General features: G+C 37.3%; 1 pseudogene; it reads right to left on the bottom strand.

Moving 5' to 3' along the window:
* LOC127094281 (uncharacterized) lies at positions 1-15,775 on the bottom strand (annotated as a pseudogene).
* Positions 15,776-16,046: the final 271 nt, after the last annotated feature.

Below are 16,046 nucleotides of genomic sequence, written 5' to 3'. Positions count from 1 at the left end.
TCAAGGACGCGGAGGTGGCATTGATGGAGGTCGAGCGCCAAGGGGAGCTGGAGGTGGAAGAGGCGGCATTGCACCGGGTACAGGTCTGGGACCATTTGCAGACATAGGAGGTGGTGGAGGCATTGATCCTGACATTGGAGGTGGAGGGGCTCGAGGAGGATTCCCCAAAGGTGCGCCAGGAGGCAGCCCTTGGGGAGGAGGTGGTGGTGGTGGTAATGGAGCTTGTGATGCTAGGGGTACTGGCCTTGGAGGAACACCGGGTGCTGTGGTGCCATTGGGAGTAGATGCAGGTGGCTGTGGTTTGGTTACCTCTAGTGGTTTGATTTTAAAATACAACTGCAGTTGCAGACATAGCAACAGTTCTGGAGTCAGTAGCTGCTAGTGGAAATAAAATATCAACAATGCATGCATGTCACAACCAAAAGGAACAAAGAGAATGCATGAAAGGATGGAAATACTCATCGTAGTTCCACAATTAACTACTTGTTTGAATCATTAGTTTGTACAAGGGAAAACAATTAAAATGCAAAGATTTTGATATAACCGGTCAAACTGGTTCTATGATGTCTAAAGATTAAGTGCGTTTTAATTAGCATATTTTGATATCAAGAAAAAAAAATCATCAAAAGATGTTTTATCTACAAAAAAGTTCTTCAAGAACACACTGAGCATTCTTTTTCTTTTGAAAAGTTTATGGTTTTGCTTGGATGATACATATGCATGAATTATTAACTTTCACAATCACACAAAATATGTACCCTTGGATGGACAAACTTTTACCTCATGGATATTTAAGAGGATTAAATATACCGACCGTAAACATCTTGGAATCTGGGTCCCAATGCGAGAAAAACTTTGGCGTGGACTTGTCAATCTCTGTGCTAGGGACCTGAAAATGTAGATTAACAAGTACAAACAAATAAACTTCCACAGCTCAACAAACGTATTCGAGGACTTAGACACGACAAATAATAAACTAGAGAAATTATTTACGTTGAAAGAAATTGTTTCATATGGTTCAGCTGCAAACAAGAGATACTGATATCTTTTATCAAATGGTTGCACCCTATATACACACAAAAACAGAAATGTTAAAAGATGGCCTACATGCAACAAATAATTTGACAACTTTGCCTTAACAGTTTACCTGCTCATAGGAGGACATAAATCGATGCCTAGGCTTTGCAAGGTCTTCAATCTCAGGATGTTCAATCTGCATCAATAGAAATTTTCAAAGAAATTAGATTACTATCAATCTATCATATATCACAATGTTAGAACAATTCAATGTTGAGAAAGTCACGAGGAGAAGTTTATTGACATCAATAACCACCGCCACCACAATCTTTTTGCACATGGTCGAATATATGGGCTAAGCAGCATCATGATCATAATGTCCTATAATGAACTGTGTTCAAAGACTAACCATTTAAAATCAACCAATATGCAACTTCATCTAATTTTTGTATGATCCTTCATCTAATTTATTCTCCACACTAATGTTTCTACAAGTCTTCTCCCCACATACCCAAATAAACCAACCAATATACAACTCCACCATCTTTTCCACAACAGTGCTGCCCTGATTTTCTACCTAACAGTTTCACTCCTATCATAACATTCTTTATACCCTAATACCCACAAGAAGAAGTGTAATTGATAACAACCACCATCACCACCAGACCCGTTTCTCGCTGAGTCGTATACATGGAATAAGCAACATCATCACATCATAATGTCATATCATAAATAAATTGTGCCTAATTACAAACCATTTCAATCCAAATCCCTCTTAATGGTGTGACCTATAGTATACCTGGTGTCCCTGCCTGTTCCCCTAGTATATGCAGTTATATACTAGTATTTTTTATCCAAACTACTCCACTGTCATTTCTAAGAGTCAACACATACCCAAACAACCCAACTATTATGAGACTCAACCCATCAAATTTTCTACTAATATACTCTGCGCTGCCCTAATTTTCTGTCTAACACTTCCATTCACAATCCTCTTATTCCTATATCTTTTTGTATGTTATCATTACTCCTAATCCTCCAAGTTTTCCCAAAATTGGTTAGAACTATATAACCATTAAAATCTAAGAACTAAAAGGTTCTAACTTATATGCTATGAAGCACAGACACAAACATGGAAACAACACCGACACAGACACGCCTATTATTTTCAGCCAGTGCCTCAGAGCTTATATGTATAATTTAAGCTAAATTGCTCTTACAATCCTCTTGTCTATTTAATTGTACCAATAAGGTATTTAAACAATTTTTACCTATAATTCAATATACATTTAAACTTAAAAGAATATATTTTTGGGTTAAGAAACCAAGAAAAACCTGAAAAACGAGTGATCTTTGCTTAGTGTCAGGATCAAATTGTTTAGTTACACGGTACCCAGGATGACCAATCTTAACTGCAAACAAACAAAATATATTGAATTATACATTCCAATTACCAAATAAACAAAACAAACAAGAATTAAGGGTTTCATACCAGTTTTCTTAAGGTTAAGCTTCCGCTTATGAGGTTGAGGTTGAGTGGGAGCATCTTTAGCTTCACGAGCAGCACGCTTAGAGAGATTGGTTTGATGGCGTTTGCCTTGCGTATGTGCGAGGTAGTTTCCTTCTTTGTTGTGGAGAGTTAAACAGAGTTATCATTGAAGGTGAGAAAAACAAGAAAGGGGGGTTTGAATTGTTTTGGAAAATAAGTGCTTTTGCAAAGTAAGATCACACAGAATTTTATATTGGTTCGCTTATAACACAAAGTTATTCCAGTCCACCCGGCCAAGGTGATTTCGCCTTCAAAAAGGACTTAATCCACTAATCTAGAAAGATTGTTACAACCAAACGTCTAAGAGAAGGATCTCTTAGTCCTCCCAAGTATACAGACTACGCAGAGTCACTTGAGGAACAAAATCAATTTTATCAAAAAGAATTATAATCTAAAGTGCTTCTAAAAGTAAGCAAATATTACAGCAAGTATAGCAAGCAAGTGTTTTCACGTATGAGCAACAGCTCGTGAAAAAACTAAGAGAGAGAGTAGAGAATTTCTGTGTGTTCAGGTGTGTCTCTCACTGAAGTATGTTGTCCTTTATATAGTGGTGAAAGGACCGTTGGAGTGATGGCAGAATATTTGTCTTTGATGAGTATTTAATGCCATTACTTCTGTGTTTCTTGCCATAACCAAATTGTCTCCCTGAATAACTTCTTTCCAAATATACTTTCTTTCCATTTGAAGTTGTTGTTTCCGTTACTCTTTCTAGATTTGGGGAACCTTTATTAGAGTCTTCGTTATCTCTGTCAATCTGAGAGTACGTTGAAGTTACATCAAAGCTTCTAAGGGTTCTGGTCTTTTAGATCATCAGAGTTGATTTCCAGAGGAAGTTTAGAGCTTCTGGTATTCTGCTGTCCTGGTTTTCTCAGAGTCAGAACTTCTAGAGCGTACTTCTTCTTCTGATCTTCTAGTTCTTTGTATCTGATGGAGTTTGTTTCTGGTAAAACGATCAGATTCCTTTGTTCTTGTTTAGAGTCCTGCACACTTAGAGAAATTTCGTTAGGGTGCCATTTTTGGTTTCATCCATTGTTATCATCAAAATCCTGGATTCTATTGTAGAACCAATTTTGTTCTTACAATCTCCCCCTTTTTGATGATGACAAAACAAACTTATTTTTTAGATGAAACATTCAGAGATAAGAATTTATTATATCAGATAGAAGTGAGCTCCCCCTGAGATAAACCTTGGAGTTCAGGAGTTCTTACCAGAGCTTCCATGCTATGATGTTTCTAGATACTCTTCTGCAAATATTTGAGTCAAAAAGGATTAGATAGATTTTATTGAGTAAAATGTTTGCAGAGTACTAAAGGATTTAGATACGGTTTCATCAGAGCTGTTTTATTTCTCCCCCTTTTTGTCAGAATCAAAAAGACTTAGCAAAAAATAAAGGACAAATATATATATATATATATATATATATATATATATATATATATATATATAGAGAGAGAGAGAGAGAGAGAGAGAGAGAGAGAGAGAGATATATAGATATTAAGCAAAAACATGCAGAAACAGATAGCAACAAGCAAATCAGCAAAAGAAAAAAATCCTAGGTGCCTAAGGGTTGGGAGGTGGAGGCATCCTCTGAAGCAGTTGGGTCAGCAGGTTCTGGATGTTGACGTTGACTGAGTCCTGTTGATCCAATCTGGCACGAACTTCCTTCTGCTCCTTCTGGAGTTCTTCAAGAGTCTTGAGAACCAGAGGGACGAAAGTAGAGGACTCCCCCTGAGTCAAAGCATTCTGTTCTTCAGCACGGAGAGCTTCAGCTTCAGCAGCGGCTTTAGCTTCAGCTTCAGCAGCAGCAGCGTCAGCTAGAGCTTTGGCTTCAGCTTCCTTAACCCTTTGAATTTCTTCTTGTCTTGCTTTTTCTTCTGCTTCCCTTCTTCCTTGTTCCTCAGCCTCTCTGGCTAAGCGCTCCTATAGTCTTGCCTCAGCGTGTCTGATGAAGTCATTTCTGACTTGCTCAGAGAGGTTCTTCAGCTTGAAGGCCTCAGAGGTCATCCAGCCAATAACTTTGTTCCAGTGTGTCCTAACAGAGGAAGGATCATCACTGATGCCAGAGTTGATGGTCAGAGACTTGACCTTGTCAACTGATGCTCCTGCAAACAACATAATTGCTTCCTCTAGGGTTGGTAGGGAGTTTTGTGGTTCAGATGGTATAGGTGAAGAAGTGGGAGGGCTTAGGTTGAGAGTTTGTGGTTCAGCGGAAGTGTTTGGTGGGAGTGTGTCAGAAGTGTTTAGGTCAGAGGGTTGAACGTCAGATGGTGTTAAGTTTGGTTGTTCTGTGGGTGGTGAGGTTACTTCAGGTTCAAGTGGAGATTGTTGTGGTTGTTGTGAGACAAGGTTCTGAGTCTGAAGTTGGGCTAGAGTGGGAGAAGAGGGGTCAGAGAATTCTGTGTCAGATGAGATGATGAAGTAGGGGGTGATTCAGGGGAAGAAGATAAAGAGGTGGTTTCATTCATCCTTTCAGCTTCAGATAGGGGTAAGGAGGTAGTGGTAAGGTTGAATTTTGGGAGTGGTTGAGAGGTTCTGGTGGTTGAAGGAGGGGTTTCAGATTGAGTGTATATGGGAGTTGGTTGAGAGATATAAGAAGCAATTTGTTGTGTTTGTGCAGAGGGAGTAGGAGAGACAGACTTACCAGAAGGCTCATGCAGAGGTGCTGGAGGTCTTGATCCGGAGGATTCTCCTAGTTTTGCTTTCTTCGCCTGCAATGTCTTCTCAGAGGGACCTCTTTTATGCCTCATGAAGTTCGGAGATTTATCTGGTAGATCGCTTAAGTGGAAGTCTGAGAAATCCACTCCTTCGTCCTTCAGACTTTATAGATAAAAGAGAATTGCATCTCGGGGTTCTTCCTTTGAGAACAGATATAGACCATGGGGAATTTTCCTCTGATCTTTTAAAGCATCCCAAGAAGTGTCCAGAGTAGATCTAACGTTGACCTTATCCAGAATCCCCATGCTCTTCAGATTTTTGGAGTTCAGAGGCTTTCCAGTGTCGATTGCCATGTCCTCCATGAGCTTGAGCTTTACCAAATGGTCCACGAGACCACTTTCTATCAGTACATCTGAGATGAGTCTTCCCAGAGGGATGTAAGTTCCGGGCTTCATATGATTTCTGGTATCTCGTACGGAGTCTCTGAGGTACTTGAAGAGAAGTGCTGGAAGGCATAGCTTCAGACCCTTGTGAATGCAGTACAGAATACATTTCTGATCTGTGTTGATGTAATCTGAGGAGTTTGACGCTGGGCGGTGATGGATGGCACCCAGAATGATCTTCAGCCAAACCTGGAGGTTCTGAAGTAGTTCCTTGTTCTTGGAGGGATTTCCTTCTGTGTTTTGCTTGAAGATTGTTGGATTGATTTCTTGAGATATGTATTTTGCCCTAGGGTTGATGTTGTAGATTCTTCTGCCTCCATCTTTCTCCATGCTCAGAAGAGCAGCGATGGACTTCTCAGTTATCACTATCTTGACTCCCAGAACATATGAGACAATGAAGTGATCATCAGCATCAACAAATCTCCAGAATTCTTTCACAAGATTTGGGTAAACTGGATCGTAGAGACGTTGAAAGTAGTTTTCCCAACCTTGTTTGTGAAGTTCTTCAGTGAGGTCTATGTCATTCCTTTTCATATTATCAAAGTCCACCAAGGATTCACATAAAACTTCCAGATTATCAAAGGGCGTTGCAAGATGAATATGAGGCTCACGATCGAGAATGCGAGGCTCCTTGTAGATTGGTGTTGTAACTACGCCTGTAACCGTTGGAGTAGGGTTGCTTGTGCTTTGAACTTGTTCGCTTGAACTCATTTGTTGAGAGAAGTTATACACTGCTTGTTGTTGAGCATTCATGGTGTTGTTGATGAACTGAGAAGAAGATGAAAACTGCTTGCAGAAATGCCTTGAGAAGACTGAGGTTTAAAGAGTGCGTGAGAGTGAAGAGTGTGCAATGTATAAAATGAATGTGTTTAAATACCCAAATTAGGGCACATGCAAAACGACACACAAATCAGAGTTTAGCACAAAAACCAAGTTAGCACGTTTAGAGGGGAAAATGATTATAGCTCATAAATGATGTCTAATCCCAACAGTCAGCACACTGCTCGAGGAGATCTCAAGAGTCTATTCCATGATTACTGCTAGACAGCTATCTCGAAGTTCCAAGGTCAGACGCAAGGTACTCCACGTGTTTGCTTTATCTGATCTTCAGGAATACCAAAAGATTGGTTCCTGGAGATTTCTAACTCAGATAACTTCTAACTTGGTAGAAGTATCAGAGTCAGAGGCAGAATCCATTGTGTTTACATCAGAGTCCCATTTAACAACTTCAGAGGCACATTTTATTCAGGGCAGTTTTGAATGTTCAGATTTTCTAAGATAAAAAGGAATTTATCTTCAGCTAAGGGTATAGTAAAGATATCTGCCCATTGATGATCTGTATCAATGAATTTCAATGTTACTACCCCTTTCTGAACATAGTCTCTGATAAAATGATGTTTTATTTCAATGTGCTTGGCACTGGAGTGTAAAATGGGATTCTTACTTAAATAAATGGCAGCAGTATTATCACAAAAGATAGGAATGTTACTCTCGAAGATTTGCAGATCCTCTAACTGATTCTTCATCCAGAGCATCTGAGTAGTGCATAGTGATGCTGAGATGTATTCGGCTTCTGCGGTGGACAGGGCTATGGTTGATTGTCTTTTGCTGGCCCAGGATATCAGATTGTTTCCCAAAAGCTGACAATTTCCAGAAGTGCTTTTTCGTTCCAATCTATCTCCTGCGTAATCTGCATCACAAAAACCAGATAGTCTGTACTCTGATGTTTTCTCATACATCAGGCCTAGGTTAAGAGTTCCTTTCAGATATTTGAGAGTTCTCTTAACTGCTGTTAAGTGAGTTTCTCTAGGATCAGATTGAAATCTGGCACACAGACAAACACTGAATAGAATATCAGGGCGAGTAGCCGTCAGATAGAGAAGGGAGCCTATCATACCACGATAGAGCTTCTGACAAACCTTTTTACTGATTTCTTCTTTTTCAAGAATGCAAGTTGGATGCATGGGAGTCTTTGCAGAATTGCATTCAGCCATATCAAATTTCTTCAGAATGTATTTTATGTATTTGTTTTAATGAATGTACGTGACTTCTGAAGTTCGATTTATTTGAATTCCTAGGAAGAACTTTAGTTCTTGCATTAAGCTCATTTCAAATTCTGCCTGCATTAACTCAGAAAATTCTTGACATACAGAGGAGTTAGCTGAACCAAAAATGATATCATCAACGTATATCTGGCATATTATGAGATCATTATTAATGTTTTTACAGAAGAGTGTGGAGTCAACTTTCCCTCTGATAAAATTATGTTCCAGAAGAAAATTACTTAAACGTTCATACCAAGCACTGGGAGCTTGTTTAAGTCCATATAAAGATTTATTAAGTTTAAAAACATGTTTTGGAAAGTTTGGATTTTCAAAACCTGGAGGTTGGTTGACATACATTTCTTCTGATATATAACCATTAAGGAATGCGCTCTTGACATCCATTTGATAGAGTGATTTATAGCGAAAGATACAAGAAGGCGAATAGATTCTAACCTGGCGACTGGAGCAAAGGTTTCATTGTAGTCAATACCTTCTTGTTGACTGTAACCTTGAGCAACCAGACGAGCTTTGTTTCTGACGACTTCTCCTTTCTCATTCAGCTTGTTTCTGAACACCCATCTGGTTCCGATAACGTGAGTGCCTCTGGGCTTAGGAACAAGATCCCAGACGTCGTTCTTAGTAAAATGATCTAGCTCTTCTTGCATGGCTAGAACCCAGTCGTTATCTTGAAGTGCCTCATCACAAGAAGTGGGTTCTATCAGAGATACAAGTCCTAGAGGAGATTCTTCAGAGGTCTTGAAGGAGGACCTAGTTCGTATAGGTTCGTCCTTATTTCCCAGAATCAACTCTTCAGATATGTTGAGGCGACTCTTAGCTTTCTTAGGGATTGCTGGTGAATTAGTTCCTTCTGAAATTTGAGTGGCACTTGCTTCTGGGGTCTTAGTCTTTTCGTCAGAACCTGCAAGTGTGATTTCCAAATCTGCAAGTTTTTCAACTAGCTTTGACTTTTCAGGGTCAAGCTTATCATCAAATCTGACATGAATTAATTATTCCACAATTTTGGTTTCTGTATTGTATACTCTATAGCCTTTAGAGCGTTCTGAGTATCCTAACATAATACCTTTTTGTGCTTTGGAATCAAACTTGTTTAGATGTTCTTTAGTATTTAAAATAAAGCAGGAACATCCAAAGGGATGAAAATATGAAATGTTTGGTTTTCTTCCTTTACACAATTCATAGGGAGTCTTGTCCAGAATAGGTCTTATGGAGATTCTATTCTGAATGTAACACGCTGTATTTACAGCTTCAGCCCAAAAGTGCTTAGCCATATTTGTCTCGTTGATCATGGTTCTGGCCATCTCTTGGAGTGTCCTATTCTTCCTCTCTACAACTCCATTTTGTTGTGGAGTTCTAGGGCAGGAGAAATCATGGGATATTCCATTGGAGTCAAATAATTCCTCAAAAAATTTATTTTCAAATTCCCCACCATGATCACTTCTGACTTTGATAATTTTAGAGTCAAATTCTTTTTGCACTTTGGAGCAGAAACTGGTAAATACAGAGTGAGACTCACTCTTGTGCTTTAGGAATTTTACCCATGTCCAGCGACTGAAATCATCAACAATGACTAGTCCATACTTCTTTCCATTGACTGATGCTGTTTTCACATGACCAAATAAATCAATGTGAAGAAGTTCCAGAGGCTTAGAGGTAGTAACAATATTTTTCTTTTTGAAAGATGTTTTTGAAAATTTTCCTTTCTGACAAGCTTCACATAGAGCATCTGAAGAAAAATTCAGCTTAGGTAGACCTCTGACTATCTCGAGTTTATTTAGCTGAGATAATTTTCTCATGCTAATGTGGCCCAAGCGTCTATGCCATACCCATTTCTCTTCGTGAACAGACATCAGACATTTCACATTTTGTTCTTTTAAATCAGAAAGATTGATTTTATAGATATTGTTTTTCCTCTTGCCAGTGAATAGGACAGAACCATTGTTTTGATTTATGGCTTTACATGTTTTTTGATTAAAGATTACATCATAACCGTTATCACTTAATTGACTTATGGATAACAGATTATGCATTAATCCTTCTACATATAAAACATCATATATAGAGGGAAGAGTACCATTACCAATAGTTCCGGAGCCTCTGATCCTTCCTTTCTGATCTCCTCTGAAACCAACGAATCCAGCATCTTTAAGTTCCAGGCTTTGGAACATAGACTTTCTTCCCGTCATGTGTCGCGAGCATCCAGAGTCCAGGTACCAATACTGGTGTTTGAACTTTGCTGCATAGGATATCTGCAACATAAACAATCTCATCCTTTGGTACCCATAGTCTTTTGGGTCCTTTGTGATTAGTTTTCCCAGAGCTTCTTATCACTTTGGGTTTTCTGGCATTATTAAATTGTTGCTCTTGTGTGTGTGTGTGTAGTGATATGAGAATGGAGATTTAGGTTGGTCACTAGTAGAAGTTTTATCTTCATTAGGATCTTACCCAATTCCTCTTTTATTGTTCTAACTGACTCCATAAATCATGGATGCCATTACACTCCTTCCTATCCCATTTTTCAGAAACTTTTGAAAGGCCTTTTCATATTTATAAATTATCGTGTTTGAAGTTTGTGGAGCTTGAGATAACGCTTCTTCTAGTTTTGAATAATTTTTCTTTGCTGCATCTCTTTCTAAAATCAGGGTTCTGTTTTCATCTTTTAGTTCTGAAATGGTTATCTCAAGTTTGCCACAGTCTTCAAATGTTTCTTCAAAAACACCTTTTATAGCTTTAAATTTTTGTTTTAGTTTCTGATATGAGCTAAGAGTTTCAGACATACATGATTCTAGGTCAGATCGAGAGAGTTCAGAAAATACCTCTTCTGATTCAGATTCTTCATCTGAGGTGTTCTTGGATGTGGTAGCCATGAACGCTACATTAGCCTGTTCATCAGAGTCAGATTCTGATGAGTCATATTCGATATCATCCCAGGTAGCCATCAATCCGTTTTTGGTTCTGAGGGAGTTTTTCTTGAAGCTCTCTTTTCTGGAACTGTCTTTCTTTAACTTGGGACATTCATTCCTGTAGTGACCTGTTTCTTTACATTCATAACAAGTAACATCTTTGTTAGTTTTACCTTTTGAAGTTGATTCTGATTGATCCCCTCTGGGTCTTGGTCTCCTGAAGTTATTATTCCTCTTTTTCCAGAGTTGTTTTACTCTTCTGGTCAGGAGGGATAATTCTTCTTCATCATCAGAATCTTCATGTTCAGAGTCATCAGCATCTTCTGTTTCGGCCTGGAAGGCTTTGTTTCTGTCAGACCTGCGTCTTTCAGATCTGGACTTTAATGCTACAGACTTGTTCTTCTTCTGAGGCTCATCTTCCTCTAGTTCTATCTCATGACTTCTGAGTGAACTGACAAGTTCTTCAAGACTGATGTTGTTCAGATCCTTTGAAAGCTTTAAGGCAGTGACCATGGGTCTCCACTTCTTTGGCAAGCTTCTGACTATCTTTTTGACGTGGTCTGCAGTTGTGTATCCTTTGTCTAGTACTTTGAGACCTGCAATAAGAGTTTGAAATCTAGAGAACATTACCTCTACAGCTTCATCATCCTCCATTTTGAAGGCTTCATATTTTTGGATTAAAGCCAGAGCCTTTGTTTCTTTGACCTGAGAGTTTCCTTCATGAGTCATCTTCAGGGAGTCGAGTATATCTTTAGTTGTTTCCCTGTTGGTGATTTTTTCATACTCATTGTAAGATATGGCATTGAGAAGTATCGTTTTGGCTTTGTGATGATTCTTGAAATCGCGCTTCTGATCATCTGTCATTTTACTTCTGGGAACTTCAACTCCAGCATTAGTTACAGGAGGTTTGTATCCATATGTGACAATGTCCCAGAGATCAGCGTCATAGCCTAGAAAGAAACTTTCAATTCTATCTTTCCAGTAATCGAATTTCTCTACATCAAAGACAGGAGGCTTAGCATTGTAACTGTCCTTTTCATTTGTGTGGGTCATAGTTTTTCTCGTTCTGGATCTCTCTACACGGTTAAGTGTTTGATTAGAAAATCAATAACAGAGCCGAAGCTCTGATACCAATTGAAGGTGAGAAAAACAAGAAAGGGGGGTTTGAATTGTTTTGGAAAATAAGCGCTTTTGCAAAGTAAGATCACACAGAATTTTATACTGGTTCGCTTATAACACAAAGCTACTCCAGTCCACCCGGCCAAGGTGATTTCGCCTTCAAAAAGGACTTAATCCACTAATCTTGAAAGATTGTTACAACCAAACGTCTAAGAGAAGGATCTCTTAGTCTTCCCAAGTATACAGACTACGCAGAGTCACTTGAGGAACAAAATCAATTTTATCAAAAAGAATTGTAATCTAAAGTGCTTCTAAAAGTAAGTAAATATTACAGCAAGTATAGCAAGCAAGTGTTTTCACGTATGAGCAACAGCTCGTGAAAAAGCTAAGAGAGAGAGAGTAGAGAATTTCTGTGTGTTCAGGTGTATCTCTCACTGAAGTATGTTGTCCTTTATATAATGGTGAAAGGACCGTTGGAGTGATGGCAGAATATTTGTCTTTGATGAGTATTTAATGCCATTACTTCTTTGTTTCTTGCCATAACCAAATTGTCTCCCTGAATAACTTCTTTCCAAATATACTTTCTTTCCATTTGAAGTTGTTGTTTCCGTTACTCTTTCTAGATTTGGGGAACCTTTATTAGAGTCTTCGTTATCTCTGTCAATCTGAGAGTACGTTGAAGTTACATCAGAGCTTCTAAGGGTTCTGGTCTTTTAGATCATCAGAGTTGATTTCCAGAGCAAGTTTAGAGCTTCTGGTATTCTATTGTCCTGGTTTGCTCAGAGTCAGAACTTCTAGAGCGTACTTCTTCTTCTGATCTTCTAGTTCTTTGTATCTTATGGAGTTTGTTTCTGGTAAAACGATCAGATTCCTTTGTTCTTGTTTAGAGTCCTGCACACTTAGAGAAATTTCGTTAGGGTGCCATTTTTGGTTTCATCCATTGTTATCATCAAAATCCTAGATTCTATTGTAGAACCAATTTTGTTCTTACAATAATTTATATTACTATCACGCGATACATGTATAGTAATAGACGTGCATCCGGGCGATGCTCATATAAGTTTGATAATATTATTAATAATTGAGATAATTCAAATAAATAACTTTGAATATATAATTATAAATTATTTTAATTGAAAATAATTTTAAAATTATAATATTATAAAAATAATGTGATATAAATTTTTAAACTTAAACTAAAATGATAATAATAAAAATAATAATAATAATAATTGAAGGTAAATCAAATTTGAAAAGTTTTTGCTTACAAAATAAATCTAACAAAACAGTAAAGTTTGTAGGTGTGTGATTGTTAGAGACACATGAGTCCTTAATTACATAATTCAAAATATCTTGTACAACTTCTTTTATTTTGATTGCTACTTAGAGATTTTACAAATTGTATATGTTAGTAAGGATAAATATAATTCTTTTTTTAAGATAAAAATATTTAACTTCAAAAAAAAAGAAATTTCTAAAACAATAGGTTATATTAATTTCCCTAATGAGTTGTGGTTGTGTTTTATATATATATATATATATATATATATATATATATATATATATATATATATATATATATATATATATATATATATATATATATATATATATATATATATATATATATATATGGTAGAATAAGTACAATTGGTGATTCTTATTTTAAGAGTTGTAGTTTGAGGTTAGTGGAGAGAGAAATATTTTAAATTAATTTTCTTTATTTAATTAATTTATTGAAATTGCCTTAATGAATTGTAACTGTGCTCTATTGAAATATGTTAATTATGTCATTTAATTTTATGACATGTTATAATTTCTATTAGTATCACGCATGTATAGTAATAGAAAGAAATCAAACAAGAACTACTATTAAATTCACCAACAAAAATAAAAATAAAAATAAAATAATAGTTGTTTAAACGATCGGCCATATATATATATAGATAGATAAATCAAAATAATCTAAACCCCTAATGTCTCTGCACTACTATCAACTCAACTCAGTTTCCTATTCTTTGATTAATTAGTCAAGTTTGGTTATTTCCTGATGCATTAGTCTCTTCACTCATGTTTTTTGTTTTGACTGATTAAAAATAACATGGGAAAGAATAAATATCAAAAATATCAAGAATGAAAGATTAAAAATAAAATAACTGAAACAAACAAAAACAAGCACACAAAAGAAAGCAAAGACGTGAAGATTGGGGCATACATCAAAGTATCATCTTGTAAGGATTTTAGATCAATTATACACAGAACAAAGAGTATACAAGTGAACAAGATGTTAAATTCTAAGATATACAACTTAGATGTCAATCTTCGGCAGATGCAGAAGAGCTCCGACCGGACACATCTGCGTTTAAGCGGCTGGATTCAACCTCTAAACTGGTCGCAACTGCGTCAGTTACATGCTCAGGAGATGCGTTGAAGCTATGGTTGGTTGTGTCTGTGTCAGAGTTGTTGACTTCAGCGCCAAGGTTGTCGTTTGAGATAGGATTTACAGTGGGATTATTCTTTCGATGATGAAATAGATCTCGGGCTTTTCTACATATCAGAACCAAAACCAACCCACAGAACCAGATAAACAAAGATCTCAAACCTTGATCTTTTGAAAGAAAATTTGAGAAGAAGTATGCGAATCCCAAGATCGACAGAAGAATTATGCCAGTTTCTGTTTTGTGGTTATTCGTCGGTTCTACAAGAGTGGCAATTAAAATTAACACTGAAAAAACCCATGTAAAACTGCAACAGAATCGGAATAAAATGTGTTGTAGCGGCTGTTGCTGTCAATTGTGTCGCGTATGGATGGTTGAAATTAAACTCCAACTACCATACCCAATACTAAAAGGTATTGAATAGCATAAATGGCGATAGTCTTCAGTCGTTCGGTATTGGCAGCATCATTTTCTGAAGTGCTATGGGGAAGAGTTAGGGGGATTTCCGGTGGGAGCATTTTCAATGAAAGTTGCCATTGGGTTGAAATATCGGATACTGGTGAAATGATGATTCCCAATGAGGATTTTATGATTCAAATGGTTAACTCTATAATGTAGTTGTATGGCATAAGTGTTTCAGTTATAAACTGAATCAGTTAGAGTAACTAACTGTTTCGGTTAGTCTTTCAGTTACTGTAACTGTTTCAGTTACAGCAACTATTTCAGTTAGTGTTTGATTACAATATTAGGAAAGTCTCTTACTAAATTTTGATTGGGCTCACTACTTGCTTGCTGGACCAAAAAATGACCAGCCCAAAAAATGATCAGCCCAAAAAATGATCCCTTATTTGATTGGGCTCACTACTTCCATTGCTTCCTCAACCTTTGCCCGAAAGAGTGTTGGTAGTCAACATCAAAACTATTCTAAATTCTTTATAAAAATAATATACATTACTCTTAATTTCAACTTCTATCATCACAAGTACTAAATTAGTAAATAAACTTGAACAAGTCAATCCAAAAAATAAGCAATTATCGAATAAGCACTTAATTAAGTTGATGAAGAGAACTTACTTGTGCAGACTTGATAGGTAAGTCTTTGCCAGATAGTCTCTTAAAGTGCTACACCTCCAAAACCATTAGCCAACCCTGCTTCTAAACCATACCCGGGACGACCAATCTTAACTGCAAACAAACAAAATATATCCAATTAATCATTCCAATTACCAAATAAACAAAATAAACAAGAATTAAGGGTTCCATACCAGTTTTCTTAAGGTTAAGCTTCCGCTTATGAGGTTGAGGTTGAGTGGGAGCATCTTTAGCTTCACGAGCAGCACGCTTAGCGAGATTGGTTTGATGGCGTTTGCCTTGAGTATGTGCGAGGTAGTTTCCTTCGTTGTTGTGGAGAGTTAAACAGAGTTTGCACTCGTAGCTACCGAGATGATTGCGCATGAAATATGGATCTTTTGCTAGATCTATTGTTTTGAGTGCTAGTCGTCAGGGACGCTCGCGGCGGTCTATTGCTTCGTTTTGTGCCGTCGCGGCTCCGCCGCTTCCCGGTTTTGAACCCCATTCTCTATCCATTGCTTCGAGTTCACACTTGGCTCGTTCTCTTCAAAAATCAGTACTACTGCAACTACTTGGAATTAGAATTGGAAATTGGAAAATAAAATAAAAAATGTTAGTACTGGTTTAAGCTTGCATCTTTGTTGGACTAGGCTTAGCTTTGGTTCACAAGGCCCACTAGTCTATCGCTATTAGAATTTATCCTGCCATCCCCCAATTTGTTGCCGCACCCCCATCTCAACTAGTATTTTTACCATTTTGCCTTTCATTAATGTTTTTGTAATTTTTA

The sequence above is a fragment of the Lathyrus oleraceus genome, chromosome 1 (assembly GCF_024323335.1).
Source record: "Lathyrus oleraceus cultivar Zhongwan6 chromosome 1, CAAS_Psat_ZW6_1.0, whole genome shotgun sequence".
In the NCBI taxonomy this organism is placed as follows: Eukaryota; Viridiplantae; Streptophyta; class Magnoliopsida; order Fabales; family Fabaceae; genus Lathyrus; species Lathyrus oleraceus.
Note: the sequence above shows the minus strand (reverse complement) of the source record. Positions and strands in the feature narration are given on the sequence as shown.